Raw genomic sequence first — 15,715 nt, 5'->3', positions numbered from 1 at the left:
CATGTGAGTTTTAAAGCCTGGTTTTGTGTGTGTCACCAAAGGAGACAGTCTAAAGAATTCCAAATAGTGACAATGTGGAAACACAATGTCTAATGACAGTATAGCGAGAGTAGGAAAGACCGTGTCTGCCTGGGAGTGGCTGGAGGCCACGGCGGCCACAGAGTGGATACCCCTTAGGTCGCCAGCAAGACAAGACCACAGTCGGCAGAGAATCTGCTCTTACGCTTCTGCTGCATGCTGTTGTGTAGGCCTAGACGCTGAGCGTAACTGTGTTGCAAAAAGGAGAAGGCCTGCTGGGGTCGGCTCTAATTGATGAAATGTGACAGAGGCGACAGAGGTGCCTCAGATTTTGAGCTGTGGGGAACCTACTACAGGGAGAAAAACAAGAAAATGTCCATTAAAAAATGAAAATTCAGCAGTTTTCTGTTCTGCTATAAAATGATTAAGGAATTTCTGAAAATTCTGATACAGTACCAAGACACAGAATGCTAATATATGTCATTGTACTGTTCGAAGTATGTGTGTGTGTGTGTGTGTGTGTGTGTGTGTGTGTGTAAGAATCTTGCTGTTTTGTCTAGGCTGTTCTTTACGGTCACATTATACAATAGCCTGAAATGTTTATGTGTCCCTTTATTTATTTATAAAATAAAATTGGTACTAGGGCCCCCACTTAGGACCTTATGCTTGCCAGGCAGGCACTTCTGTCCCTGAGCTGTCTCACCATCTGTCCCTTTACTTTAAAGAATTAAAGTTTTCTATTTCACCAGAGGCAAAATGTGTGAGCCTTATTGGGGCATTCTCTCGCATATTAATCCTTCCTGAAAATTAAAAGTAGCGGCCAGCCAGCGCGCAGCAGGGCCGCGGGCCAGAAGTGGCAGCTGCAGTGGCCTTCCCCGCTGTAGGCAGTAGCACAGGTGCAGGGGCAGGTCCCCCGGGCCTGGTCTCTTCTTCCTGGGGTGCACCAGCCCGGCGGCCCCACCCACCGCTCTTTCCCCAGGCTGCTCAAGCAGCAGGGCTCCCCTGCTCTGTCCCAGCCCGCTGGCTGTCACTTCCTGTTTTTAAAAACTTCTGGTCCACTAATACGCTTAGTGCGCGGCACTTAGAGTGTCATTTTTTTCAGTGAAACCTGGAGCAGAAGAAATGCAAAACAGTTCTGCTGTGTGCAGTGAGGTCCAGCAACCTCAGAAGTCCTGGCTGGCGGGGTACAGTACCATCTGCACAGGGAGTAGGCACGTGGAAAGAAGAGTTGTGTCTCCGCGTTATTCTTACATGGCTATAATTGTTCATGAGAGGGACACACAAAGCTTCACACGGCTTCTGCAGCCTCAGAACGTACCAGATGTCCCAGTTCTTTTGCTCCCTGCTGAATTTCAAGTAACTTGCATTTTCTTCATAGCAGCCACAGAAAACCTGGTTTCATGAAAAGTATGGTTGTTATGGTTTGTGTCTAGTTGTCTCCCCAAGCCCCATGCGGTCACTGGGGCAAGCTTCTAGAGTCTGTGGTTGATCCATGGTCCAATGCTGGGATTATGTGTATGAGTGCTGCTGGGATTATGGGTATGAGTACTGTTGGGATTGTGGGTATGAGTGCTGCTGGGGTTAGGAGTGTGAGAGCTGCTGGGATTATGGTGTGAGTGCTGCTGGGTTTATGGGTGTGAGAGCTACTGGGATTATGGGTGTGAGTGCTGATGGGGTTATGAGTGTGAGAGCTGCTGGGATTGTGGGTGTGAGTGCTGCTGGGATTATGCATGTGAAAGCCTATAATGCAATATAAGGAAGTGAGAGAGGCTTGTTTTCTGCCACTCCCACTGTTCCTCCCTTTCTGCTCTGCTGTTTTGCTGTTTGCCACCACCGTGAATGGCTGCCCTCTGCCATGTGCCGGCCCTGCCTTGGAGCCAGCCGAGTATGGCCTGAAACCTCCACTGTGAGCTAAACAAACGTTTCCTTTCTTAATTTTGGGCATCGGGTACTTTGTCCAAGCAAGGAGAGAAAAGCAACCGGGACAGTGGTGCTGAAAGGAATTCAGCATCATCTAATGTCACAGCCTCAGAGCTCGGAGCACTGATGCTGTCTGACCAGAGGTCAACGTGTTTCCTTTGAAACCTTAGATCCTGCATACTCCTGTGACATCACAGTACCTGGGCCACCTTGGCACGCCATCTGGGAACCGTGACACGGGCTGGCTAGGCTTCTCTTCTCCCTCTCCGTACTTTTATGGTACTTCGCAACCGTTCTTACTTTTAAGGAAGTAGCTTGGAGATAGCCGGGTCCTCCTGAAACTCCTAGGGAGCCCCTCGAGGCCACTGCTGCTCCAGCCTCCTGTCCTCCAGAGATAAACCAGCCGGTAAGTCACTGCCTTGGCTTCTCGCGTAGTCCAAGGAAGCGTTTCCAGTGTGTCCTCCACTTTATTTCCTTGGTGTTTGGATCTTGGCCCAGGTTCAGAGCACTGCTTGGCTTTATAACCCTTGGACTTCACAACCTCCACCACCTCTTGTGTGCACCGGACCTAGAGGGAGAGGGATTTTCTGTGCTTTTGTCACCTAAGGGCACAGTTCAACACCAGCACCCCTCCAGGGAGATGCTGCTGGGACTGTCCCTGGGGCGGTGACATGGATGTGGGGTGGGACAACTGGAACAGCCAACAGAGACATCTGCAGCCTGGCCTGGTCTCTGAGGTGTTGAGAAAATCTGAGAGGTCACACTGGAAGCCAGTGAACCCCCAGGGTGTGTGAGGAGCTTTCTGGGTTTGCTTTGTTCTGTCTGTCTATTTTTGTGGCACTAGGTATCGATCCCAGTTTTACACGTGCTAGGCAAACACTTCACCACTAAGGTACAACCCAGACCTTTTAACATTTTGTTTTGAGAGGGGCCATCTCTGAGTTGCCCAGGCTGGCCTTGAATTAGTAATCTTCCTGCCTCAGCCTCCCAGTAGATGGGATTTTGGGTGCGTGCCACACCCTGCAACTGTATTTTTGGGATATTTGGGGTTTTTTTTTAACTGTTCATAAAGTTTTATTGGAATATAGATACACTTTTTACACATTGTCTGTGGTACCTTTGCTCCTCAAAGTGGGGTATTTGTTTGATTAGTTGGTTGGTTTTTCTGAGACAGGGTCTTGCTATGTAGTACAGGCTGTCCTTGAACTCACTGTGTAACCCACGCTGGCCTCAAACTTGCAGCGATCCTCCTGCCTCAGCATCCTAAGGGATGAGATGACAGGTATGTGCCACCATGCCTGCCCATTAATAGATTTTTATTTTGAAAAACATTTTTGATAAAGAGTCTTACTACACAGTTCAGACTCATAGTGATCTACCTGTCTTAGCCACCACAGTGCTGGGATTACAGTCATATGCCACCATGTCCAGTTTCAGGGCTGGCAGGGTATGCTTGGGGTTCCGGGGCTGGTGTGGCATGTAGTACTGGGGATCGAACTTGGGTCCTTGCACTTGCCAGGCAGGTGCTTAGACTGAGCTATCTCTCCAGCCCCCCAAAACAAAACTTTCAAGAGTAACTTTAAATTGAATTGAGAAGAAAATACAGCCTTCCCAAGCCCCTCCCCACTCGTTCGTGTTTCATAGGGTGGCTTCATGCATTAGTGGGGTCCGTGTGCTACAGTTGACAGCCCATTGTTGATGCAGTAACTTAGGTCCCCAGGTTTCCTAAGGGTTCACTCTGCAGTTTATATTCTGGGGATTTTGGCGCAAGTATCATGAGCTGTGCTCACCCCCACAGCGCCCGCTGTCCCCCCCCGTCCCCCGCAGTCCCCCGCAGCAGGGCCGCAGCGCGCTGAAGACCTTGGGTTTTGTCTCTTCGGTCCGCCCAAGTCCCTAGCAAGCACTCCTCGTTCTTCCTGTCTCCAGAGTTCTGTCTTTCCCAGAATGCCCTATAATTGGGATCCCACAACAGACAGCCGTTTGAGATGGGCTTCCTTTACCTAGCAACGCGCATCCAAGGCTCTTGTGCATCTCCGCACGGCTTGGTGGTTCCTTTTCTTTTAGTGTCTGTGATACTCTCTTGTCTGGGTGTGTCCTTTGTCCATTCATCTAGTGAAGGGCATCTTGGCGGCTTTCATGGTTGCAGGTTTTACAGTATCCAGGTACAGGTTTTCACATCTGTTGGGTAAATACCAGGGTGCGGGGCTGTGGATCTTATGGGTAGAGTGTATTTAATTTTGTATGAGACTTTAAAACTTTCTTCGGAAGTGGTTGGACCGTTCCGTAGCGCCTCGCCAATGGACAAGAATTAGCACTGCTCCGTGGCCGCCCAGCATCCGGTGCTGCTGCTGTTTTGCATCTTTGCCACTCTGCTGTGTGTGTAGGGGTGTGTTATTTTAATTTGCAAAGTCCAGAGGATGCTGGATATGGCGCACTCTTCATATGCTGGGCCCTCTGAAGATGTTTGTTAAGATTCTGTTAAGGTCTTTGGGCTGATCTATATTGAGTTGTTTGTTTTCATAATATTAATTTTTAAGAGTTCCCTGCATATCTGGGATGCTAGTCCGTTATCCAACAGATGATGTATGAATGCTTCCCTCTAGCTTGGGGCTTGCCTGTTTGCTTTCTTAGCAGTGTCTTTTATTTTGTTTACTTATCTATATCTATCTATCTATCTATCTATCTATCTATCTATCCCCCCTCCCCCCAGAACTGGGGATTGAACTCAGGCCCTTGCACTTGCCAGGGAAGTGCTTATTCCACTGAGCCATCTCCCCGACCCCCCTCTATATTTTTAAGGAAGGGTCTACAAGGTGTTCAGGGCCCAGTTTCAGTTGTCATCTCAGCACGCCCCAGGGGCAGGGCTGGCAGGGCCTGGGAATCAAACCCTGGTCCCTGAGCCTGCTTGGAGGCGCTTTAATCCACTGAGCTATTTGGCCAGCCCTAGTGATGTCGTTTACAAAGCAAACCTTTTTAATTTTAGTGAAGTCCGTCTTCAGCATTTTTCTTCTGTAGATCGTGCTTTTGGTGTCTCATCTGAAAAGCCAAACTCAAGTCCTCTAGCTTCTCTCCTGTGTCGTCTTCTTGGACCTTTATAATTTTACATCTGTGCCTGGGGATGGTATGTGACCTGAAGTTGCGTGAACGGCATCATCACCATGATTGCCGTCCTTTCACCTGTGGCTGTTCTGTTGTCCCAGCACCTGAGTTGGAAAGACTGTCCTTGCTCACTGAATTCCCTGCGTTCCCTGAACAAGGACCAGCCCACTGCAAGTGCGAGGTTCTACTTCAGGGCTCTGTGCGGTCCACAGCATTCACTGAAGTTGCCTGTTGTTGCTGTTGTTGTTACCGTAAGTGAAAATAGAATCTATTAGTAAATAATTTTGATTTGATTTCTTGGATCCTTAGCATCCTCAAAAGATGGAGAGTCAGCAGAATAGATCTTTCTGTCCCTTCTCTCTTTATCTCATGAGACTGGCTTACATTTAAATATGTAGAATTTCTCATTCTGGGCCTATTTCAACAGATATAGGTCTGTGTGTGTTTCACAGGTAGGAACAGATACCTATTTGACAAGATGTCTTATTACGCCATATATATATGAAACTGAATTACACAAGAATACAAATCAAATTAATGATTAAGTGCAGTGTTGACCTTACAGGAAAATGTGACCCAGTTCCTGTCCAATTTGATTTGCAACCAGAATTGTGAAAAGAATTAAGTTCCTGAACTGAGGTTCTACTATAAATAGATCTATTGATCTATCTTCTAGAAATCTGTCTTGGTATCTATCTTATATCTATCTAAATCTTATATTTCACTGATCACTAAGAAAACACTGTTCTAGTCCAGTCTGTCACAGGAGTACCAACCCTTGAGGTTTTACCAGCAACTGAAACAGATTTTTCTGCCATGCAGATTTTGTCAGGGGCCTTTAGGCGTGCCAGGCTTTTGGTTGTCACAGCAGTAGCTGTGGAGCAGGAGGCAGCGTCACAAGCTTCTAGTGGGTAGAGCCCCAGGGCGCTGCTCAGCACTGCAGGCGCAGGATAGCCCCGACACCTGCTAATGGGGCGGGGTGGGGGAATGCCCTGGGTCTGTCCCCACTGCCAGAAAGAGGTAGGGGGCCTCTCATGTCCACATGGATGTTTGCCCCTTCGTGTTGGCCTCGAGGTGAGCCACGCTCCTGTGGGTTCGCTGCTGTGGTGCGGTTTAGCATTCAGCAGTCTTGTCTCCGACTCCGCTTCACTTTTCCTGGTTTCGCAGCAGATCCTGTCACGCTGCGTGTGCTGCACGCGGGCTGTGCTGGTGCTTCACAGGGAACACAAACGCCTTGCTTGGGATGTGTGTGAATATGGGTGGCTGGCCTGGATCCTCTTGTGCCAAGGCCAGAAGCCAAGCGTCCCTCTCGGATGACTCCGTGTGCGCACTTCAGGCTCCGGCCTCTCCCCTCAGGTCCTTCGCAGCACCTCGTGCCCACCTTCCATCTGCTCCTGTGAGCTCATCTTGTCTTCATCCCCTTCCCTTTTATTGTTAAGAGAAACCAAACAAACAAAACCCCTCTTGTCTCCGCAGCCCACTGGCTTCCTCTGTGAGATTGCTCAACCGAGGTTATGCAAGCGGCAGCCTGCTGCTGCGTGGGTTTGCGCCACTCCACCGAGAGGTCCCCCAAGGGTCCCCGCGCCAGTCTCGCCACTGTCCCCTGCCCTCAGCCCCTCCAGGCCAAGCCCTGGGGGCTCCCGCTGTTACAGGCCAACTCCCCATCCCCACACAGTGCACCACGCCCCGCTCCCCGCCACGGCCAGGGTTTCCTCCGGTCTCGTGAAAGTCTGCGAAGTTCCGTTTCTTTAAATCCTAACAGACTGCACCTCCAGCCGCACCGGCTCCAAGCAGACTGTCAATACCTGAGACTTTGGCCAGGGTTCGGATCTTCTCATTCTGTTCAGAATTTTTTTAAAGTTCTCCATGTTTGTATCTACATATAGCTTGTCCATGTCACGTGTGACGTATAAATAAAATACGTGGGTGCTGGATTTAGCGCAGGGAGTCCTGGCGTAGTCACCTCCCTGCTAAGGACCACTGCGGCACGCGCTCAGGGGGCGCGGCAGCCTGCGTCCCGGGGACAGGAGCCGGTGGCGGGTGGCTTCTTGTGCTGGCAGGTGCGGCGGCTTCCGTGTTCTGATCTGCATTGAAGGGGTTTGCGATCCAAAGCAGTCACCAAGGTGCCTTTGACCATTTCCTTGTTCCGAATATTGTCGTGGAATTGCCATACGCAGCCTACTGAGAGACCAGTTTATTTAACAATCCAGTTACAGACACCTACCTCCTTGCTGTTTTTCGTTTTTTAAAGTGAATACAAAATAGTAACAACAACAACAACAACAACAACAACAACAACAAAGAAACAATACAGAATTGCATTAAACAAAATAGTAGGAATTCAACAATGGTTGTATTGCATAATGTCTTCAAATTAGTTCTTTAGATTACCAGATCTAAGCATGCAAAATTGGTTTTTAAAAAGTTGTACAAAATTAAAAAGGAGAAAAAAATTAAGCATTAACTGCTTCTTTTCATAGGCCAGCAGAAAGGCTGGGAGTGGTAGTGCATGCCTGCAGGCCCAGTGCTGGAGAGGCAGAAGCACCAGGGTCGCTGCAAATGAGACTCGGTACCAAATACGTAAAATTAAAAAAAATAAATAAAAAACTGAATCAGTAGGCCAGCAGAAAATCAGCAGTACAATTACTGAAGCTATCCTGTGTATATACATAAATACATATTTTCCCTTTTGTTCTTTCCTCCTTTCTCTCACCACAGTTGTCTTGTCCCTCTGAGCAGACTCTGTCCCTGTCACAGCATCTGTTGTACCTTTCAGATTTTACTTACTCTTTCTGGTTCTCACACTACCGACATAGTCCATGTTTGCATCAGCAGGTCTGATTTATTTCACTTCTGAGTATGGTCTCAAGTCATATCCATTTACCCATCAAAGCCTCGAGTTTATCTTTCTTTATAGCTGAATAATACTCCATTGTAAAGTTCCACATCTTTTTTATCCATCCCCCAGTTGATGGGCACTGGGGTTGTTTCCAAGATATAGCTATGACAAGCTGTGCTGCTACACGCATGGCTGGACCCATGTCTTCTGCAGATCCCCTTTAAAAAAAAATGTGAGAGATGGTCATGCGAAGTTACTAGATTGCCCACGGTAGCCTCCAACCCGGGATCCTCCTGCCTCAGCCTCCCAGGGTGCTGGGACTATAGGCAAGTGCCATAAAACTAGATTTTAAAATGTATGTCTTTGATGGGGAAATTTTAAAATTTGAAAAAACCAACACTATATGTAGGCCATCTCCTCTGGGTAGACATTATATTTTAGCACATTATTCCTGGGCTTTTCTGTGCTCGTTATTCTTTCTTCCTCACACGAAGTGGCATCATTTCTGTCCGTGTGCACATTACTGTCACATTCCCTTCATTGAAGTACTCTGCAAACACCCTCCCGCAGTGGTGCCTGCGAGTCCCCCAGAGCCTCCCCAGAACGAGCACGTGGTCTGCAGCCCAGCGACATCTCTGACAGCACGGATTTAAGAAGTCATAGAAATTTAAGGATTTGTAAAGGAAGAAATAATAACCTCTAGAAGTAATCACATCTCATATTAAGGCTTAAGCTGCTAATGGCTGTCATCTAGGCTAAGACTGCTGGAAGCAGACGCAGCAACTCGTAGTGTTCAAAATTAGGACATTCTCAAATGCTTTTAAATTATACTTGGTAACAATTGTTAAATAGCATGCCTAGACCATTAAAATGACTTTGGCTAATACAGATTGTTACAATCTTATGCCGTTAAGACTATCTTGCCCAATATAAAATCACATAAGCCTCACAATAGTTAAAAAATATAAGTTTTGGTGAATTAATCATCTTATAAATTGAAACCCTGGGAGAACCGGCTTTGGATGAAATCAGGGGGCTTGCGGGTTACCTTAGTGGTCTGAAGTGCCTTCTTTAGCAAAATCAGTCACAGGCAAGGGACTGAGGTTTTATCCCCAGCACCACATGCCATACCAGACCCGTTCTTAAGGCAGCCTGAACCAGCCGAAAACAAACAAAAAAATAATCCTTTTCAAATTTTTAAGGGCTGGCCAGATAGCTCAGTGGACTAAAGCACCTGCTTTGGAGTGCAGTGGCTGGGGTTCAATCCCTGGCATGTCGTGCCTGCCCCATCCCTGGGGCGCGCTGAGACAGTGGTTGAGACTGGGCATGGTGGTGCAAGTCTATAATCCCAGCTCTTGGGAGGCTGAAAACAGGAGAATCACTACAAGTCTGATCTATGCAGTGAGACCCAGTACACCCTGTACACCCTGTAGACCCTTCCCTAAATTCATTTAAAAAAAATTTTTTTTTTTTACTCAGTCACCTATTTTGGGACAATCAAGCATATTCCTGTGGTCTTTCAAACAGTCCCATAGTCAGTATCCTTTTATACAAAGATCTGTGACACCTGTAGTAATTTCTTAGGAATAATCGATTCCTAGAAGTGATGGTGTTGGGCTGGGCAGGGCGTACATTCCGAGGGACGTTAGCTTGTGGAGGCTGTGTCATTTGCCCTCCGTGCCAACCTGGATGGCGGCTCTCATGGTGACGAGATGGGGTGTGGGTGGAGAGTGTGTTGTGCCTGTCAGAGGCCTCTCGTGACTGGAGCCAGCCTCCTCCGGATGCCTCCACGTGTCTGTCTTGTTCTCACTGTCTCCTCCAGGCCAGAGCCGAATTGCTGTTCTGCCTTCTGCCTTCCAGCGCTGACCGCTTCACCCCTTACCAGTCTTGCCCTTGTTCCTGGACCCGCGCTAGTAAACTCGGTGATACAGCTGTGCCGAGTGCTCCATTAAGGCTGTGGTAGACACAGAGAACTTGCTGCTTCTGTGTGTCCTCATTTCAGAATATCTGCTAAAGACCCGTGTCATCGTTTGCTGCAGCCCGGGCTCCTCCTGGGGCTGTGCCCCTGTCTTGTGGCAGGTAACAGGTGGCTTTGGATCACAGGACGGTTCCTCAGACACGGGATTTGGGTCACAAAGGCATAAAGCCAATTAATACAATAGAAGCCCCTAGGGTAAAATAGTTTTTAGCCGTTAATTAAATATTTTAAAATAAGTAAAAGTAAAGAGGATACAAGCTTTACCGTGTTACCATATTGTAGCTCTCTTTTTTGTAATGGGGGACGTTTTGAGATTAAATTGTTACTAAGTCAAGGCCACATGCTGTGAAACCCATCTTGGAACATCCCGCCTGTGTATCTTCCGCGCTGCATGCCCACCATCCCCTCTGTCTCATTCTGGAAGCCACCGCGTTTCACGTGTAGCCGTCTGCCGAATCTACACCTTGCCATCCAGCTGTGGAAGAGGCAAACCCACGTGGCGCTGTCCTGTCCTCAGCCCGCAGGACAGCAGCAGGCGGGGCGTGCGTCCTGGAGTTGCCACGTGGCCAACTCTTTCCTGGTTGGAACAACCTGTTTTCTACTCTCCACTTCCTTTTTTCCCTCCACTTCTTGGTAATATAAGCTCCGTCCCTCACGTTTCTCTCGCTCCCCACTAGATGCTCTCTGAGTAGGGACAGATTTGCCCTCTGCCTGTTTGGGAAGAAGCCACCAATTCTTGCCATCTTGCGTGTGGCTGTGGTTTCGGGTAGTCTGGGCCTAGCCTGGCTGAGGAGATCTCACTGGGCACTGCTGTACGGCAGACGTTACACTGGCCCTAAGGAACTTCTGGGTCCCCGCCCAGGCCTAGCGAGGTGAGTCCCAAGGTGCCCCCCGGGACATGCAAAGGCAGACAAGAGCAAAGTGGCAGCAGGTCCGTCCTTCAGCCCCGAATCCCTCCCTGTATTAGGGATGGGGACCCTGTTCTTTCCCAGAGATTCCTAAGCTGCCTTCCACCCCACATGCTTTCCCGGTGCACCCCACATAGTGAAAGTGGGCAAGGACTGCTGGGCTGCAGGGTCTCCCCTGAAAGCTCACACTCACTCCATCTGCAGGTCAGCATATAGTATGAGAAGCTGTCCTCAGGAATGACCAAACCTGCGGGCTCAAACCTCCAAACCCTATCCCTGTGCCCTACAGCACCTAAACTCCGGGGACCTCAGACTTTGCATCTGGACACACAGAAAACCTGTCTTGAGTGAGATCAGTCGTTAGTACTGAAGAAAGGATGTGCTTCCCTCCACTTTTTGCCTTACACCAGAAGACTGTAAGGAAAGAAAATAACGAGACAGAAGGTCAAAATAGCCTAGGCTCTCCTCCTATGAAGACGTCTCCAGTGATCCAGAGGTTCCCTCATTTGTGGCACAGGCCAAAGCAGCAAGACCACGAGGAACGTTAGCAGGCAGCCCGTGCAGCAGCACCGCTTGCAACAGCGCCAGCCCCAGCTTGCAAGGAGGCCTTACAGAGGAAGCAGAACTTCCCTGGCATGCAAGAAGAAAAATCTTAGTTGCTTAAGTAGACAGTCTGGCCACCGCTCCCTCCTTCAAAAGGGAGTTAGAAAAATTGACAAAAGACTGAACTACTTGAGATAAGAATTAATGGGTTTGGAGTAGAGCTTTGTTGTGGTGCTGTGTTGTCTTCTTCCTCCTCCCCCTCCTCTTCCTCTCTTTCTTGCTCTTCTTCTGTAATGTGTTTTGATACAGGGTCTTACCACACAGTTCGGACTTGTAGTGATCCTCCTGCTTTAAGCCTCCCCAGGGCTGGGATTACAGGCTTACACCACCACACCTGGTCTCTGTGACCAGCTCAGCATGCCCAGGGGCAGGACCAGCACGGCTGATGGTGCCAGGGATCAAACCCCGGGTTCCCTGTGCTTGCCTACACAGGCGCTTAGTCCGGTGAGCTGTCACACCAGCCTTGTCCTCTTCTGTCAGCCTGTCTTGGTTACTTTTCTCTCATTGCTGGGACAAAATACTTGACACCTAAAATTAAGGAAGAAAGATTTATTTAGCTCACAGTTAGTACAGGTTTCAGTCCATACTCATCTGGCTCCAAGGCAGAGAGGCACATGGCAGAGGACAGGTATTTATGGCGGCAGAAAACAGCAAAACAGCAAGAGCAAAAAGGAGGAGCAGCAGCAACAATGGTGACAGAGAGTAAGTCTGTTCCTTATGCTGCATTCAGGCTATCCGCCCCACATCCATAATCCCATCAGCACTCACACCCCTAATCTCAGCACTGGATCATGAATTAATCATAAAGTCTAGAAGTCCACCTCCTGACTGCATGAGGCTTTGAGGGACAACTAGACACCAAACAGTAGCCCGGGCTGGTCTCAAACTGCAATGATCCTCCTGCCTCAGCCTCCCGAGTGCAGGGATTGCACGCCTGCACCAGCACACCAGCTAAGGAAGCTTTTCTAATAGGGGAAAAGCTTTCTGCTATACCGAACTTTGGAGAAAGTATTGCAACTCTGATAACCTTGTTTCTGAAGGTGAAGAAAGAAAGAAAGCAGTTGGAGTGGGTCTCAAGGTTTCTACTCTGGGGGGCAAAGTAAGTCTCAAGTGACAGAATTGAGACTGGTGTACAGGGGCAGAGCTGGAGGTCTCCTGGGGGGATGAAGCCTACCAATGACCCCTGGCCGAATCTGAAGCTGCCTTTGAAAATCGGGATCACAGGGCCAGGGAGATGGCTCAGTAGAATAAGCGCTTGCCTGGCAAGTGCAGGGTCCTGAGTTCAATCTCCGGTACCACAAAAGAAGGAAAGGAAGGAAGGAAGAAAAAATAAATTGGGATCGCTTTGGGTTGGGATCAGCACTGCAGCGTCAGTTTCTTTGGGCTTCTTTCTCTTTTCTCTAACTGAGCTCCCTAAGTTAGGGACCTCTTGGCAGCGAGGCCCCTCCCGAGCAGCAGTCTGGGTGGGGACTGGCTTACTGCTGTGCTTTGCACAGCACAAGAAATCACCAGCAGAGTGAGGAGACAGCCACCAAGTGGGAAAGGTTTCGGCCACTGTCCCTCAGACAAGGGCTTCTGTATAGAACACAACTAAACAATCACGCCCCCAAAATTCAGTGACACAATCCGAAAATGGGCCTCTGAGATGAATATGCACGTCTCGGATGAAGAAGTACAAACGGCAAGAAAATTCAAAGCGTCATACCGCAGTGCTGTATGTGCACCGTGTTTATAGCAGCCAGTTTGCAGGAGCGAGGTCTTGGTAACAAGCCGGGTGTCCACCAGCTGAAGAATGGGTAAAAAAGGTGTGGTCTTTTTTTTTTTTTTTTACAATGGCGTGTTACTCAGCCATAGAGAGGGATAAACTGGAGACCTTATAGGCAGTGGAGGCAGCCTGAGGCCACACTCGTAAGTGAAATAAATCAGGCTCATATCTGTGACCTTGTTTTGTCTCCCTGGTATGAGAAACCGAGAAAGTGAGGTCTAAAATGTACAATAGGTTCTGTGAAATGGGAAAAGGAAAGGGGAAGGAAGGAATAAAGGCAAAGTAGGCTCCCTGTTATACTAGTATGTCTTAGTTCATTGACTGGAAAGGCTTATGCTAATATCATTTGGAGAATTTTTCATGCCCATATCTTACACTCTGGGTTTCTATTTTAAAGATAACAGTACGCGATGTATTAATTCTTGTTATTCTCCTGTTATTTTGCTATGAAATTTTGTTTTACATTTTCCATAAATATATTACAGCTGTGAAGCCAGGGGGCCCGAGTTCCAGCTGTATCCAAGCCCTGTGTTCTGTGACATGGGGACACCTTTGAGCGTCACTTTGCTGGTGTGTCAGGTGCAAGCCCAGAATGGCCCCTACCTGTTTGCCTTTTCTCCCCAGCCGTTGTCCCCCGACTCAGGCGCATTTGGGGTTGTGCTGCTCTGGGCATGTGGCTACTTGGTGTGGCAAGGTCCGGGGAGGGGGGAGTAGACAGCACGGCTTTCCTGCAGCCTTCGGTGAATGACACGCTTGTCCACAGCGTAGAAGCATTCCATGTGGGAAGGGGGACAGAGCGGGGTTGGGTGGCACATGTGGCCCAGGAACACAGCATGATAGTAGCCTAGTTTATCCTGTATCTGTTAGTAAGGCAGGATAGTTACATCACGGGGAGCCAGTCATAGCAACTTCGCTGTAAAGTGTTAAATGAGAGACTCCTAGTTCAGGGTCCGTAACCACACAGCAGAAGGGAGGGCAGGGGAGGGCAGGAGAGGGAAGGAAAGGGGAGGGGAGGGGAGGGGAGGGGAAGAGAGGGGACTCTAGGGGAGTGAGTTTTTTTTCCTAGGTGAAAAGTGACACCCCAGTCTGTAGTTTTGGTTCCTTTCAGTTTTGCTAATATGAATGATGGCAAATTTAAAAACCTTTATGTGGCAGAGAAGAGAAGGCCAGACACAGGGTAGAATTACTGCCAGTTTGCTCAAGTAGATGAAAGATTGCTAAACACCTAGACGGGCTGTTTACAACGTGAGCAGTGCCAGGGTGCACACCAGTGCCCTTGGCAGCGCCCGGGAGCAGAGTCCAGGTGCACAGCTGCCTCTGTGCTGCGCAGGGCACCGGCGCAAGGTGCCGTCACACCTCCAGGGGCAGAAGGGTGGTGACTAGCAGCTGCAGCCTGCCATGCCAGAGTCTGCTTTCTGTGGTCACAGGGCTGCTTTTATTTTTAATTTTTAGTGCCACATACTAAGCCCCGGCTCTTGCACTTGCTAGCATGTACTCCATTGCTAAGCTGTGTCCCTAGCCCTTTTTATTTTGAGCCAGGGCCTGGCTATGTTGCCCAGGCTGGCTTCAAACTTCCAGTTCCCCTACCTCAGCCTCCAGGTATTGGGGATTACAGGCATGGGCTACTGCACTGGGTTAAATTTTGTTTTTTAAGTCATTCTTTTCATATTCTAAGGCCCTTGAATGAGGAGGGACCTCCACTAATGGATATTTGTTCCCTTGAGAAAATTTCTGGAAAGAGAAGTCACCAGCCTCTCCTTGTCACAGCTGCTAGTGTAGGTGTTGACAGGTGCCCCCCACAAGCAGAGGGGTTGCCCGGCCACCTGGGCCTCTTCAGACAATGGCGTTGAGCTTTCCTAGGGAACATGCCAGCGTTGCATTTGCACTTCACTCCTTCAGTGATTAGGATTAGTTTTGACTCAGAGACTCCCCATATAAAACATACCTTTATTTGCTGTTAAAAAACTGTGTTGCGGGTGGATCCAGGTGGGGTGGGTGCCAAAAAAAAGGGGGGGTGCTGGAGCATTGGCAGCTCTTCGTGATGCGCAGTGCGTATGTCTCCTACCAGGGAACTCAGGTTCCAGCTGGGACCTGACCCACGAAGCGCTCTGCCCCTGTCCTCCCTGCGGGGCGAGGAGGGCGTCTTTCCGGCGCTTCCTGCTGCAGCCTCGTGGCAAGCGTGCAGTTGGGCCACATGGATGTGTGACCACGGCCCAGCCACATTCACACTCGCCTCTTCATTGCTTCTCAGTTTGTTTTCATGTTGTTAGCCTCGTCATTGAACTCTTTGCGATGAAGAGTTTCACGGCGACGCTCTCCTAGCTGGTGTTGCTCACGAGACACGGCTCACAAAGAGCTGGCCTGAGGGAGCAGTCCGGGCTGTGGAGGTGGAACCGGCCCAGAGGAGGGGAGCGCTGCAGCTCCCAGCCGCTCGACCCCGAGGCCTCCGTAGCGCAGGCGAAAAGAGGCGTGCGGCACGTGCTAAGTGCTCACTAAAAGCGCTGGGGCGCACAGCACGGCAGAGTCCGGCTTCCAGGACCTGGAGGTGTCCGACTGCGTTCGCAGTTGCTGGCCGGCAAGGGTCG

At 49.4% G+C, this 15,715-nt stretch overlaps 1 protein-coding gene across 3 annotated transcripts in view; it reads left to right on the top strand.

The window, feature by feature from the left end:
• Positions 1-15,715, top strand: part of Lyn (LYN proto-oncogene, Src family tyrosine kinase) — an 89,156-nt gene that overhangs the window by 14,416 nt on the left and 59,025 nt on the right. The window contains exon 1 of one of the 3 annotated variants that reach the window (XM_004633367.2): positions 2,221-2,344. The exons of the other annotated variants lie outside the window; for them this stretch is intronic. The gene's annotated coding sequence lies outside the window, so the exon portion shown is untranslated. Of the gene's footprint in view, positions 1-2,220; positions 2,345-15,715 lie in introns of those variants that run through there. 3 annotated transcript variants of the gene reach the window in all.

Source organism: Octodon degus, unplaced genomic scaffold (assembly GCF_000260255.1).
Source record: "Octodon degus isolate 3935 unplaced genomic scaffold, OctDeg1.0 scaffold00054, whole genome shotgun sequence".
NCBI lineage: Eukaryota > Metazoa > Chordata > Mammalia > Rodentia > Octodontidae > Octodon > Octodon degus.
Note: the sequence above shows the minus strand (reverse complement) of the source record. Positions and strands in the feature narration are given on the sequence as shown.